The 15,478-nt window shown below is 40.6% G+C and overlaps 1 protein-coding gene across 3 annotated transcripts in view; it reads left to right on the plus strand.

The window, feature by feature from the left end:
* LOC121911611 (rab11 family-interacting protein 2) overlaps nt 1–15,478 on the plus strand; it is a 108,922-nt gene that overhangs the window by 61,372 nt on the left and 32,072 nt on the right. The gene's annotated exons all lie outside the window — the stretch shown is intronic.

Genomic DNA, 15,478 nt, shown 5'->3' on the forward strand with positions numbered 1-15,478 from the left:
CTTAAGTAGCACAAGTACCATTTATGTTGTCCTGCTGGCTTCACAGTTACTTTCACACACATACACAGTTTAACAGTCAATACATGAATTATGCACTAATCAATCTTTTTTATCAGTTAATAATTAATTTTAGTAATTTATCATTACTAAGACAAATTCATTTTAACAAATGTGTTCATTTATTCACTCATTATATCAAAGGATAAGACAGGTGTTATTCTATATTTTGCTTATTGTCAATAAATCCCATGAAAAGACCAAAACCAAAGATTAGTCTTTATAAATATATATAATAATAAAAAAAAGGCTCAGTAATCTTCTGAAACAGCTGAGCACTTTAGTTTTTTTAGCAAATGCTACTCAAACAGGAGTAAATTCTATATTTGCTGGGGACTATTTTCAGCGGTGGATTAATACACATTTGGTGTTCTAGTGAGTATTTATGGCAGCAGGACGGTGTGTGTGGGATCGACTCAAAATAAACTACTGTGGCCGTGTGCATGGTAATGAAAGCACGTGTCACCCGGTGCTATAGTGTTCATTTTTTGTTATGTTTTTAATAGTTTCTGGACAACAATAAATATCTATGACACAGAGGGATAAGCTATATCAGGCTGTGGCTTTGTTAGTAGGATCAATTCATTTCTGGTTTGGCTCTTTTCATAGGATTTGCTGACAAAAAGAAAAATATAGAATATCACCAGCTTCATCCTTTAAGTTGGTAGTATTTGTCAAACCTCATTGTGCTTTTGTTGACACGCAACATTACTGTATTGATTATCAATAGCCTGACTAAGACATTATTGTCACTAAGCTGAACAATAAAATAACACTGGTCATCATGGGAGGCACCCATGATTAAGTAACCTAAGTTTCATCACCAATTACACATTAAACACAGTGATGACACTTGAAGAAATGTGATGAAGGTAAATAAATTTCTAATGTTGCTAATAAACAACTCCACATAAATGACTGAGATCACATGTACTCCTATTAAGGCCATAATAGCACTGAGATAATCAGTGTGGTGTTTACATGGGTCCTGTTGCACCATCTTTATTACCTTAATGGCACTGTAATCTTGATTTCTGTGCATGTAAATTAAATCCCTGTTGTGGATGCTCCAAATGAATCAACTCACTCTCGGTTCACCTGTTCCATATCAGCAAGGTCCATTACATAATCACAGCGCAGTGATTACAGGTCTCCTACTGGCAGAGCAATTACCCCGGCTTGGTCATTATCACCTCATAACATCATCTGCTCTCTACATATCAGCACAGACAACATAGCTGTATATTACTCAGTGTTATGTCACAAAGCGGGTCTGCTTCACTAATGCAGTGTAATTTGTTCATTATAATAAGTGTGAATGTAATAGGTGTAAGCACTGACAAGCACATTTGTGATACCTATTATTCTCGTGTGTTCGGGTGCAGACATTTATTGCAGAAAATGCACGACTGCTGAAGGTTCAGTGAGTTTTCCAACATGAAGAAGAGAGTGAAGGTTTTTGAGAAAATTCAAATGTGGGACAAAAAGACAAAATTCAGACCTCTTTAATGATAAGATTTTTTTTATATGAATAATAACGATACCTACTGTGCAAAATCTCATGACATCACTCTGGATAGTATTGTAGTGATAAAACTGGTACTTTATAATGACTGTTCCTTTCCTAATTTGTTTAACATCTCATTTTCTGAGAGATTTAAGTTAGTGTTGACTTTTAATAAATAATTAGAGAATAGAATAATGTATCAAGTTGACTCGATATCATTATTTCATGAAAGACAGTGAATTATTGAATTATTGCAGAATCATAATTGCTGCTCATTTTGTTGATGCTGTACATATTTGCAGTGGTGGAAAGTAACTAAGCACTACTGTACTTAAGTACAATTTAGTATTTGATGTACTTTTTTATACTTTATTTTATACTTCTGCTCTAGTAAATTTTAAAGGGAAATATACTTTTTATGTCACTACATTTATTTGACAGCCATAGTTGCTACAGATTTAGATTTTACATATAAAACATATAGATAGTTTATAAAATATGAAGTATTCTTATACATTGACCTACCCAATGAAGCAGTTAAAATGATCCCTGCATTGACCAACTACAACATTAAAGTACTGCTTACATGTGCATCAACAATAATAATCCAATAACATAACACTGGTAGAGGCCGTTCTGCATAATGAGTGCTTTTAGTAGTTTTGATACTTCAGTATTTAATACATGTGTTAATGACTTCTGTGCTTATACTTAAGTAACATTTTGAATCTAAGACTTTTACTTGAAATAAACTAGTATTATATAAGGATGAGACGTTCTCTGTCTCCTTCAAATTACACATTAACTCTGTTTAGTTTAAAGACAAACAACAAATACATTTTTTCTGATTTCAGTTCAAGCTTCTGTCTGCTAAGACAACTTTATAATGTGATGAATGCAAAGAATGATGAATCCCGGATTCTTGCTTTGCATAGTTTGCACTGTCTCTCTGTCTACAGCCATTTGTAAATCCATATCCAAGGAGTACAGGTGTTGATTAATCCTCTCGACATTTTCCCGAGACATTCTTTCATTCGTATTGACATTCTTGCGGCTGCCTGGAGAGTGGTGGGGAAATGAAAGCGCTACCATGGTATTTTGGAAGCCCCTCAGAAGTCAGACTTACACGGGCTCGCTGCTGTGATGGCCTACATTATGGAGTTTATGGCCTGTGGGGGTCTGCTCCCACTAGCCTGACAGGACTCCAGGAAAATGCCCGTCCCTGACTGGCTCACCACATGCCAGACACATCAACTCCAGTTTACTCCAGACAGATGCTGGACTCAACTGCTATACTCGCTTTAACAATATACTAAATGAACCACATAAAGGTGAAAGATACAGTAAGGAATGAATACATTATGACCGTTAGTTACCCCAGCCTGAATTATCTTCATATTCATGTAACACTATTTTCATATTCTGCAACACTAGAGTGCACAAAAATTTTACCCTGTCCTGACACAGCCAGCAAAACCACAGCTCGCCCACTCTTTTCACCCTTAGAGCTGGACACAAATACAGTGGCTGCCCCCGCTGCCTGCCCTGGTGGAAAGGGGTGGTTTTATTGTGGTTATGTTCTCAAGCAGAGCGGTAATGAGTCGCATTGCTCTGTGCTGCAGCTCTGACATGGTGTAACTGTGTTACACTGCGGTTGACTCCACACAGAGCCAAGAAAAGAATTTCATGGTGGCGGTTCAGCCACAGATAAAGGCTTTCTCCTCATTAAATAAAATAAATAAACAAGGGAAGAAAATGATATGACAACACATTATTGACATAACACTTTTTATTTCCTCTCGTCTCATTACGATTCCTCAGCTGTGTTGTCTCCAAAGTGTCAGATGGAGAACTGCTCACAAACTAATTTAAAAGTTCAATCACGTAGGGTAGTAGCAGTTTGTACTTTGACGAACTCCTGGCACATCACAGTTCGTGATACAAGCAGGCACACACACACACACACACATGAATGTATATATGTGTGTGAGTGCAGTACCAACACATGAAAAAAATAATTAGGTCATTGTTGTTTAAGTGTTTAAGAAACACACCCTACTGTGTAGCCGGATTGTTCTCTAAAAATTTTTAAGAGTGATTGATGCTGTTTCTTCCCTGAGAAAATTGCGTGCAGTTTAGAGAGTATAACTGAGGGTGGGATATTATGCAAAGAGGCATCTCTACCAAAGGGTTTTTTTTTTTTTTTGAGTGTCAGGTTGAGCACTTACTGATGGAGCAGCGAGAGGAATCTTGGCTTCTGCACTTATCTGGTGTGTGGAGTGTGGGGTACTTTCCTCCCTCTTTCCTCCATTTCTTCTCTATCTCTGGCACCAAACTTATCAAAATAATGTGCAGTAAGATCATTTTTGGCTTGCGCCTGACAAACTGATATAAATTTCAATCTGACTCTGACAGAAGTTTTCAATTTGCCAAGAGTGCAAAAAGAGGCATGTGTGTGTGTATGTGTGTGTGTGTGTGTTATGTGTGTGTTGGGAGGTGTACAGTACACGTCTAGTGAACACAAGTTAAAATGTGACCAAAGAGAAAGAGAAGTTGGCCCGAAAATGTTGTGTTTTCAGACAACATCCAGGATGAACAAACATTTTCATTTACGAGTCAATCAGTAAACCACAAATTCTTTCACGTCTTACATAGCTCTTGAGCCAAAACACTGCCTCTGTTCTCTGAGAATCATTTTAATAACTCTATTATTATGCCTCAGGATCATTATTATTATTATTATTATCATTACCATCTGTTGGGAACCACTCCAGTTCAGCTGAGAAACTGGTGAAAATATTCAGTGTATTGAGTCCAAGCCCTTTTTGACATGCTCAGCCTTCTGCCGAGCGTCCACTGTGCTTCTCCAAGTCACACTTAGAGACAGCGAGGTGGCAACCCCACTCGGATGCCACTCAACAGTGTGCCATCGGCACCTCTGTCCAGTTTGGCTCCAGCTTCAGGAGCAGGAATCTTGCACCCTCATTACACCTCAGCCACTCTAATTACAACCTGCTCAAGAGCTGTTATCCTACACCTCACAGTGACAATGACAGCGCCTCCTCTTAGAGGCCTGGCCGGTTTTCTGTACCGAGGCGCAACACAACACCCCTGTAAATAAATGACGGTACTGCTGGAAAGAACATGCAGCATGTACCAATTACTAGCTAAAATCTGTCATCTGTTGGAGGTGAACATTTTCCTGGATTTGACTATTTTTGACGGCATAAATGCTGTTTTTTTTCTGCCGCTGATGATGATGATGGCGAGGATGGTTTAATGTATTCAACTACATGATGATGAAACTGAGCAGAATTCTTTCTGGCCCTTCACTCGGCTTCATGGAGGAGAAATCCATTTACACAACAGGCAATGAATTCGGCTATGAATGTGTTCCATGGTGTCCTATCACACACACATTATTGTTTGAGATCCTGTGTTATGCTGACAAATCCTCTCGTGGCAGCAATCACCTAAGCGTCTTCCATGAAAGGGATGTACATATTCCTCCACTTATTTCAGAATTTATTGTGTTCATCACTAATCCAAAGATGGGTTCCTCATGTAATACCCGCCATCTAATCATTCTTAGTACTCCAAGGGCTTGTTAGACAAGATCCTGCAGACTGTAATTGTTTTGTCAATTGATCCCATAGAAAAACAGAGATAGATTAGACAGCAGGAGACAGTGGAACATAAAAAAATCACATCAATACTATTATTTTAGATATATAAATTCTTTCCAATTAAAATCTGCTGTAACAGAAAAAAATGGTACATTCAGTGAATAGAATACGCATCTATGTGAACACCTTGCTGGTTTGTGAAAAAAAACATCACTTTGAATACAGTGCGCACATTGTTTTGATAAAGTGCTTGACTTTTGAGCTGTGTGACAGCGAGCAGTAGCTGCCTACTGTATGTCCTCGCTGAATCTAAACATATTACACAGCATAATGTTTTTATAAAAGTCCATATTAGGCCGCGCAGATCTTAAAAGGTTTATGACGACCATTTAGCATCATGAGAGCGAAGCTTAACATGGCCATGTCAAGATAACATGCAAGCATCCATGTTGTTTTCATTGGCTGTCAGCACAGATTTTACAGTGGCTGCGGGGAAAAGGGGCATATGTGCTTAAGATGCTCCTGCAAAGGCTGTCACTGCAGGAGAGCAGGGACGAGGACGGGAAGGCGCAAAAATAGAACAAGAGAGACAGAGAGCTCTCCTGTCCAAAAAGATGATGAGGAAGAATAGGGCACAGTGGATAATTTGACTGGAGTAGGGGGGATAATATGGGAGCTGTATTTTATTTGAAACGGCAGATCTTCTCTCATCCGAGCCTCATTCAGTCATCTGTGCTGCTCTGAAAAGGAGTGCATGGGCGAGAGCGCCGCTGCAGAAACTAGGTGGAGCTATTGCTTACATCTGCGTCCACTGGTGAGGAATCAGGGCCAAGAGAGGGGAGGGGAGAAGACAATGTTTAGGAAATGAATGCAGTGCAGGGCTGGGTCACAGCCTAGAATAAGACCTTGGGGGTATAAGAAGAGCAGTAGTACTGTGAACTGTGCACCTGTCACACAGGATCTAGAGGGTCTCAGACTTAAAGTACAGCTTTAGGCCTGCTTGTTACTCCGGAGGAGGGCGAAATATGAGAAAAACGTCTGCGCGGTTCATTCTTTATCGAATTGGTGCTCCCCTACACCCCTAAAGATGACACCCAACAGAAATTAATCTATAGGGAGATTGTGTTGCAGTAATGCTGAGTTGAAATTTGCAGACTAAATTACTCTTTGGCTCTATCTCCCCCATCACCCATGCATCATAAAAGCAGGGGTTTAGTGTGAGATGAATAATCTCGCTCCAGCATGCCTCTCTTCTGCTGCTCCCCCTCACGCCATAATCGTCAGAAGGCAAGCCAGCTTAGTCAACCCTGTGCTACGGGCCAGGATAATAATTGCTGTATTAATTGGTGTTGTCCAGGCTAGACAGAATATAAGAGATCCCACTGGGGCTAATAATTAATGTTTTTTTACCCTCTCTTTCTCTCCTCTTGCTCTACCTCCACCACTACAAGCACACACACACACTCTTATTCTCCCTCCCTGCCTTCGTTTGCTGTATCATTAAGAAAGCCCTTCGATACCTCCACCAATCTGAGTAGCAGGATGATGACGTCTCACAAGAGTATTTTTAGATAAGGCAGTGGACAACAGTACTATCACCCGTGCTGATTATGTTTATTTAGCTTCTTTAATCTCAGGCTGCTAAAAGATATGGGTATCATGTATTCCTGGCTGTTCACAGTTGTCTGTAGGGACGAAGGGTCATGTTAAGGCCTGATATTGGAGCCTGGGCTAAACTAAATTACGCTGCCTTGATGGGAGCATGATGGCAGGCCAGTCGGATACAAAACATTAGTGCCGGGAATCAGAATGTGCTTCAAGTCCAGGTCTGATGTTCGGTTTGTAAAGTAAATCGTATGTAGGAGTGCACTATATTTTACTTTTCTTTGTTCTGCTAACCAGATGGCTGCTGTACTACTGCCCCTCCTGGTGTGAACCTGCTTAAGTTCCTCGTCGAAGCCCAGTGACTCAGTCTGTGCGAGTGATTGCCAAAGAGGAGAAAAGCGTTTTATGAAAGGCACACAGGAGCTCATGGCAGTTTTACGCAGCCCTCCACCTTCAGGAAACAGATAATTACAGGGCTGCATTATGCGCTGTAGTATCATGTCAGAAAGTATAGTGACTGCACAGGACTGCTGAATGCTCTATTACAGCATGTGTTCCAATTGTAAAACGATGATTATACTCTATGATCCTTTTAATGACAGATACGGGGATTTTTTTTTTTTTTTTTTCTTTTTTTTGCTCAGCTGGTATTTAGCACATATCTCAGTGTGGTGCTTTTAAACACATCTCACAATTTAAGGGGGAAGGAACACAATTTTGGAACAAGTTTAGAGGAATTGCTCTAATAAGAATCTCACAGGGTTATTTTCAAATATAAGCCCAACCGCACACTAACTTACAGATCTGTCGTAGCTTTAATTTAGTGACCCCCCATGGTTTACTTATTCTTTTTATTTACTTTTTTCTTTCTTTTTCTTTCTGTCTTTCTTTCTTTCTTCCTTTCTTCCTTTCTTTCTTTCTCTGCTTCCAGGATAAAAAAGAAATTATTGAGGATATAACCCTTTCTTTTTTGGGGGGCTGATTGAAGGTCATTCAAACACGAGTACCTGTGCGGTGGAGATTAGGCAGCTCGGTATTAGCAGGCTTCATTTCAAGTCATTTAAGGTCATATCTGGCATGTCACAGAGACTGTCGCCTAAACGTCCTCCCTGTTGTCCCCGACCAAGTCTATTTACTGTACGCTTTAATTGTAGCTGCAGTTTTAATAAGGCCCAAACCGGTTGAAAAAACAACTCCTCTGTAACAACGTGCAGGGGGAATTGGCCAGAGCACAGCTTGGCTTTACAAACGGGCAGGGAATTAGGACCATGTAGAGGCCCTACTTTGTTAACAGTACTGACAGGGTTATTTGACCATCTGCTTTAATTACAGGTACTGACACACTCACAAGCTAATGCCTAAGTGTCACCCGTGCAAAGGTGCAAATTAGTTTCCACTTGAGGAACCAGGGTGTGCCACAAATCAAACTAACGACATCATTTGGCCTCAGGCATCAAGCTCAATCAACTAAAGTGTCCATGCTAATCAATTTCATCAGTATTCTAATCTTTTAAGGAGCCAATGTGATCAGCTCCTTCTATAAATTAAATTCCATGAATAAAATGTACATATTTATGTTTGCCATCCTTTCTCAAATCCTTTTTTCTTAAAGCATTTGTGTCCCTTTACTCACCTTGTGAGAATTTATGTTGCATGAGAAACACTTGGCACTTACATGTGTACACATGTAGCTGGTAGGATAGACTGTTGCCACCATGGTTGGTATTTCAAAGGCAAAGGTTTATGAAGCCTGGAGGGCAAATTAAACAGCTGCATTCTCGACATGCCTTGTTTCGCACCACACTGGCAGTTAACTTAATAGGAGCTTTGAATTTGATTGAGTTCCCAGATTTTAGTAGGACTTGATCAGTTTCCCGATTTTATTTGAACTTGCAAAGTCAGACTATAACTGCATCTTGTTAGACAGACAATTTTGGCCCCATAAAGCACCTCTCTGCTCCAGAGGTTTTCCCTCTTCAACATCTGCAGCAGGCCAGCACCTCTGCAGAGGCCATGACACAAGGGAAACCTACAGTATTACTTTTCACTTTTCACCCGTGCTCACCTCTGACTCATGGGTGTTACCACAGTGAACTATCAACTAATCAGCTTTCTACACATATCTGCCTAACGTCGACAGTTTGCCTGTTATTCTCCGCTCTTGTGAGTATAAGTAGAAAAGAGTGAACTCTGTGGCGCTTAAATCAAGCAGTCATTAGTAGAGGAACAGATTGTCTTTTCTTCCAGAGCCTCTGTCCTTCAGATAAACAGGCCTGAGTGCTGACATACGATCCTTTCAACTAACACAGCCCATCCTGACCAACTGATGGGAGGAATAGTAATCAGGCAGGCAGTCACATGGACGACACACTATACTGCCTATAGGATGAACACTTTAAACTACTTACCAGAATTGAATGAAAAATGTAGTGTTTGTTTTTCTGCATGAATCTTTGAAGAATATTTAATCTCTCTATGAACTGGAATTGTCAATACTTCAAACTAATGTATCAGTGTAATAAAATGGTACATTACACACATGGATTAAAATAAGCACCAGACAACTGTATGTTCTGTGTTCTCCACAACACTTTGAAATGTGATTGTTAATCATCTGAGGTAGTTTAACAGGATGAGAAATCAAAAAGGGGTGGCTCTCATTCTTGGCAAATGCCTCCTAATGGTGTGTTTTCATCCAAGCTAAACGTCTGTCTTTGTGATCTCTTCCTGCAGGAGCCTGGTGTTCTGTCAGCCGCCCAACCCAGGCAATAACTGTCATTAATTAGTCTGATAAATTACGTCCAAAACAATGACATGTTTAAATGGTCCAATTTAGCTCAAATCCTAAATGAGATATTACATCAAAAGCCAGCCGTTTTCCTCTCTTTTACCCCATTTAAAGAGGCATACTGCCTTCCTGAAAGCGTTTTAAAGGTTACGATTTCCTCAGATGATAAAGCAGTACCTTTTAATGAAATTCTAATTAGTAATTTCATGGACTTTGTTACCAACCATATCTGATTAGTGCACATTTTCACAGCCCACTTTAATTAAGCACACTTACAGTACAGTTTCAAACATTCCCCACTTGAAGATGGAGCTTAACGCGTCAAAAAACGTACTTTGTAAACACAAATGTTGCAATTTTCTTTTTTAATTAGATTGAATTTGAATAAATTTCTTTTTTGTGTGTGTTTGTGGGAATATCTGTTTTTTCCCACTTTTGTAGCACATGCCCTTGAACACAGAAAATGTGGTGATGATAAGGTTCTCATTACCTACTCTGATTATTTAATATGATGACAACAAAATTAGTTGGCTTTAGTTTTATTTTTTCATTTGTGTTTTTTTCTTTTCCTTTTTGGAACTTTTTGCCTGAGCTTGAACTCAGCTACATATGTAATGATTCAGAGTATTTCCAGACTTTGAATTGGAAGGTGTTGATTGGACAATGAAAAACACAACTACAGTATATGTAGGAGGGGCCGTTCTAGGTCGATGCTTCAGCGTGTCTACGTTTTTAAGCAATATGCACAACGTAATCACATTACACTTTTTCCAAGTAGGTTGCATGTCTCCCGTCCCATTTTGTCAAAGCCAATTACACACTGTTGGTGTGCTGAGGCTTGGGGACTGTTGACCAAAGAGCCCCGAGACATAATCTGATTTCACTTTCATTCAAATCGTTTTCCACTTTGAGATCTAATCCTGGTTTCACAATATGAACTCTGACCTTGAATATCAACCGGACTGCAGTTGGTATTTAATGTTCATCAGAGCTCGATGTGGGAGTCTTCCCCTCACAGTGGAGTGCTTTTGACACAGCCTTCACCCAGCCGCCCCACAGCGGGCCCCAGTGGACCCTCTCAGGTCCCTAACCACACAAGTGTTTCCACGGTGGCGAAACTGTTTCAGTCTGACTGACATCCCAGTGTTGGGGAACACAGCTATAAAAGTGCACAAAGCGTGACAGACCACCTTGGCCCTACCTCCTCACCCCATCTCTCCTTTTAAACATGGAGTCCACCCTGTCAAGTCACATGCCGGAGCTGTAATTTAGACTAATAATTACCAGACATCACCACAATGAAACATCAGTGTCTGAACTTCTTTGGACCAAACTGAATTTTAATACATTTGGAAAAGGTTGGCCGGAGGCAGGAACCTCGCGCACTGGGAAAGGCAGCGCACATGTGGAAGCACTTTGGGAAGTGATAAATGATTTGAAATCCACAGCGTCCCCGAAAATGGAAATTAGGGCGAACAGGTGTTAAATGGGAACCACTGGTGCATTTTGAACAGGGGAAAGAAAACGTCCCGGGTCTTTGGGGCCAGATGTGACAGGGCTGGGCCTGGGATGGGGAGGGCGTTGCTGAGTGGTCATGGCCCGAGGTGTGTGATGTGTGGAGGCCCCATGTGCCTGACCTTCCCTCCAAGAAATAACGGATCACTTGTGTCAGCTGTTTTGGAGGAGAAGCCCTCTCTTACCCTCCCCCCGTTGCCACAAATACACTGAAAGACCGCACGTCTCTGAGACACATAAATAGAAATATTATCAATTTAGCTTTAGCAAAAACCCGCCTTATAGATAACACGTGTAAAGTCATTTTAAGCTGTGATCTGCTGTACATGTGAGGTATGCGAGCTTAAGAATATGATAATAGCAGCTTCAGCTCGCACATTCTCATCACCTCTGGCATTTTTGCTAATTTGTATGGGTGCCGTCTTTAACATGGATAATTGCCATAAATTGGAGCTTTATTCACAGTGGGTCAGGAAATGGCCAAGTATAACAGCCATCAAGCGAAGAAGACTAATTTTCCCTCTGCTGTGCCTTATACTCTAACTGGAATTTTCGGGCCAAGGGAACTGGGCCGTAACCTAAATGCCCATGATTTCATTCACATCATGCCTGGGGTCTGTTCACCTTTGGGAGCCATTTTAAATGTGATGAGTCATTTACATTGTCAGAGATAATGAATGAATAACAAAACGGCAAATGTTGCTGGCGTTACAGAAAATAACTCAAGTAGGTAAAAAGAGCACAGGATTGAGTTTCATTGTTGGGCAATGACTGTTCTCTAATTTTGGACAATCTGAGAACTGACGCAGCTGACAGTAAACCAGCATTTGTACCCACCTCCCCGCCCAGCCGCTCGTTTCCTTCTTATACACACACATTTCCACATACTGATACACAGAATTCTCACTGTTTTGGTTGACTTTTCTGGTGAAATTTCTTCTTCTCCCTTCCCCCTGTCAATCTCACTTTCACTGCTGATTTTATGGAAACTTTCTCAGACTCGGCTGAATTGTCCACTTGTTTTAGCTCGAAACTCTCAGATTGTTTTGTCCCAGCTGTCAAAACAAGAGGAGTCAACATTAGGCACGTTTTGCAGTCTCGGGTGATGTCGAAGTGTTATATATCGCCTCGACCTGAGAAGATCCCAGAATGCATCACTCTACAGAGGATTGCTATACTGATCTAGAAAATGGACAGCTGTTGGGACTCTGTGGTATTTCAAGAATATAGACTCCATACTAATAGAGTGGCACACTGCCCAGATGGAGCCTAATCCTATCTATACATCAACATAAGTTAACCATTTCATTAACCCTGCTGTACTAACCACTGCTGTGGGAAGGCTGTGAGGCTGCATTGTTTTGCCATGACACCACTGTATGGGAGTTTAATTGGCTATTCCATTAATAACACAGGCAAACTAATTTAGTAGAACCTGTCCTCTTTAAACCACGGGAACAAAGAGTAGGAGGGTGGAAATCAATCTCAGCTTTGTGCCTGAGCCACTGACCCGTTCATGCTTTGAAGATTGCTGCTGTAAAAAAAAAAGCATCTGAGAAGTTATTTAACTACAAACAGAGCCTACCTTCCCCATTCCAGCTGCATAATCAGGCATAATAAGTGACTGCAAAGGTCCACTTAATGTATTTCTAACACTGGAGACCTGCTAATCCTGTCAGGGGGAATGAAATGGAGGGGGGAACCGTGCAGAAGCCCAGCCATGGAGCTGAGCATTTAACTCCATAACCATGCAGGCAAATGCCTGGGCGCCTTTCACACAAAAAGAGAAAGAGAGGGAGAATAAGCCTAGCTTCATATTTCAACCCAAAGTGGGGATCCATTTTTCCGCTTTAGTGGCCATCGAGGAACAGTGGGAATAACAACAACAGCAGCCGCGGCAGTAACAGCCTGTCTCACTGGGCTGAGTCCTCATAAACCTATGCCATTATCACTCCCTTTATAGGCCTTTAAATAGAGAGCCCTTCAGATCAGCCATGTGTGCTCGCCTAGGTGAACATCAGCCCCCTCGCTTTTCTGCCATTTGTAACAAGACATTTAATGCTTTTTTGGACTGCCGTCGTTGTCAATAATAATTTGTAAAATCTGTTTTTTGCAGACATTGTGTACAGTACTGTGCACGGATGTATATCTCTTTACAAATGTGCACATATCTTATAAAAATGTTGTCATCTTCACACGCTTAAAGCAAACTCTTGATTACAGCGATCAATTTATTACATTTTCTTTACTGAATTTAAATTCAAAGTTTTAGATAACAATATGGTAGCAAATAATAGAAAGCAAAATTGGACATAATAAGAGGAAAATGTCGAGCCTTCGAGCACGGATGCCCTGTGTATAATGGAAGCATAAAAATGGAAGAAAACAAACAAAGAGTCCCAAATCAACAAACACACTGAGACTCATCAGATATCGTGTTTTCCCCAGCTCTGTTTGTCAAAACACCTTTTATGGTGGTCTTTGAAATTCGGGGGCCCCATTAACAGTTCAAGCATATAATCACATCTCCGTAATGAGGTATTAATTAAGCGAGGGGCATCTATTGGCCCGCTAAACAGCCTCATAAACAATTGACAGGAGATTTGTGATTTTTGACTCTCTGACACCATTAAACAAATCAATATTGGGTTTTGCAGACATGCTCTCCGGCTGGCTCTCTCCGGTCTTTGCCAATCAGCTCTGTGGAATACTAATGAGGGAATTAACTGCCTCATATTCCGCATGTGTCCCATCAAACAGATCGCTATCGAGGGAGTCTCATTTGCATGGAAGAAGACTCTGCTTTGTAGGTAAAGATTTCACAATATGTCACTCATTATGCTAGCCCACCCCACCCCAACTCAATCTCCTATCCCTTCACTTGTCTCTTATTTTCTGTCACACTCTTGAATACCCCCATGACCACCACACACACACACACACACACACACACACAACATATATAAGCCCAGTTTGGTTTTCTCATCCTGCAAAGACATGATGATGTAACATAATAAACAGAATAATGGTTTTCAAGTGGCATGTTTATCCTCACTTTTGCTGCCCAGATTTTCTCCCACCACGCCTACAGTGCGTCCTTCTTTGAAATGACTGCCTGTTTGTTGTCGCCTGGCATTGCACTCCTTTTGAGTGCTGCAGTAATCTTGTTTGATGAATATTGTGCTTAGAGTGCTTAATGATGTTTGCTGTTCAAATTATAATGCTGAGTCGTCCAAACCTGCTTTCCCACTGAGTGTTATACAGTCTAAAATAGTGTCATATGTTGTGGCCAGCGGAGTTTATGATGCGAGGCAAAACACATGTGTTTAAAATATGGGAAGCAACTTGTCTGCGAGGGGCTTCTGCAGATGGAAATATGAACATGCTGTTTGACTGTCTTTATGAGAATTAGCCTAAAGCTACTCTGTGGCATTGTTGACCACTAGTGGTGCTATGGAGCAATGTTGTTATGAGTGGGTCACAAGGACGTGCGCACAGATTGCAAAGCATAAGGGCAACGCAAATCATACCCTGGCATTGGTTTCATGCTATTTCTACTATTCCTCTGATCGACAGTTGGTGGCAGCACCATGCCAACAAATGTACCAGTGCGCCAACAAAGACAGTGAAGAAGACTGCTAGCAAGCAAACATGGCTATAAACAATGCACGGTTTCAATTGTTTCAAAAATTGCAAATGTTTTATGAGGAAAGGATGCACTCAATACCAGTGGTAGACCTCAAGGATACAAACAATGCATTTTGGTGAGTAACACTAAATGTAAACATAACTGTTGTTTGTTTACAAAAAAAAATTCTACAGTTTTAGGATCCTTTAATTTATCTACAGTTTATCTACATATTCATACTAATTTAAACTTAATGATCCTTTTCAAGTTAAAGGTACCCGATGATTTTACCAATAGGTCCCCTTTTTGTTCCTTCACATGTGCACAAACACACATGTGATGCATTAAATATTCCTGCCAAAGGTTTCATACTATTCATCTGATCTACAAGTGGCTGTAGCACAAGATAGTCAGAAATGTGCCAGCAAAGGCAAAGAAAAGGAACACTTCTAGCATGCAAATATGGATGTAAACAATGCAGGTTCCCACATTTCTTTAAAAATCAGCTTTGCAAATGTTTTATGAAAAGGGGAAATACATTCATGTTAGTATTAGTAAAACTTAATGTAAACAGAATTGTTTGTTTACACGAAAACTCAAGAGGGCACCTCTGATATAATATGAATATCTGACGAGTATGTCACATGTGAAAAGTATGATTTACACAGATAAAACTTTTAATCCAAATTAAATTAACGACGGCTGAATTCCATTTAGCTGCAGAGTCTTGGTACTGTGCGTGCTGTCACACT

This window comes from Thunnus maccoyii, chromosome 14, assembly GCF_910596095.1.
Source record: "Thunnus maccoyii chromosome 14, fThuMac1.1, whole genome shotgun sequence".
Taxonomy (NCBI): Eukaryota; Metazoa; Chordata; class Actinopteri; order Scombriformes; family Scombridae; genus Thunnus; species Thunnus maccoyii.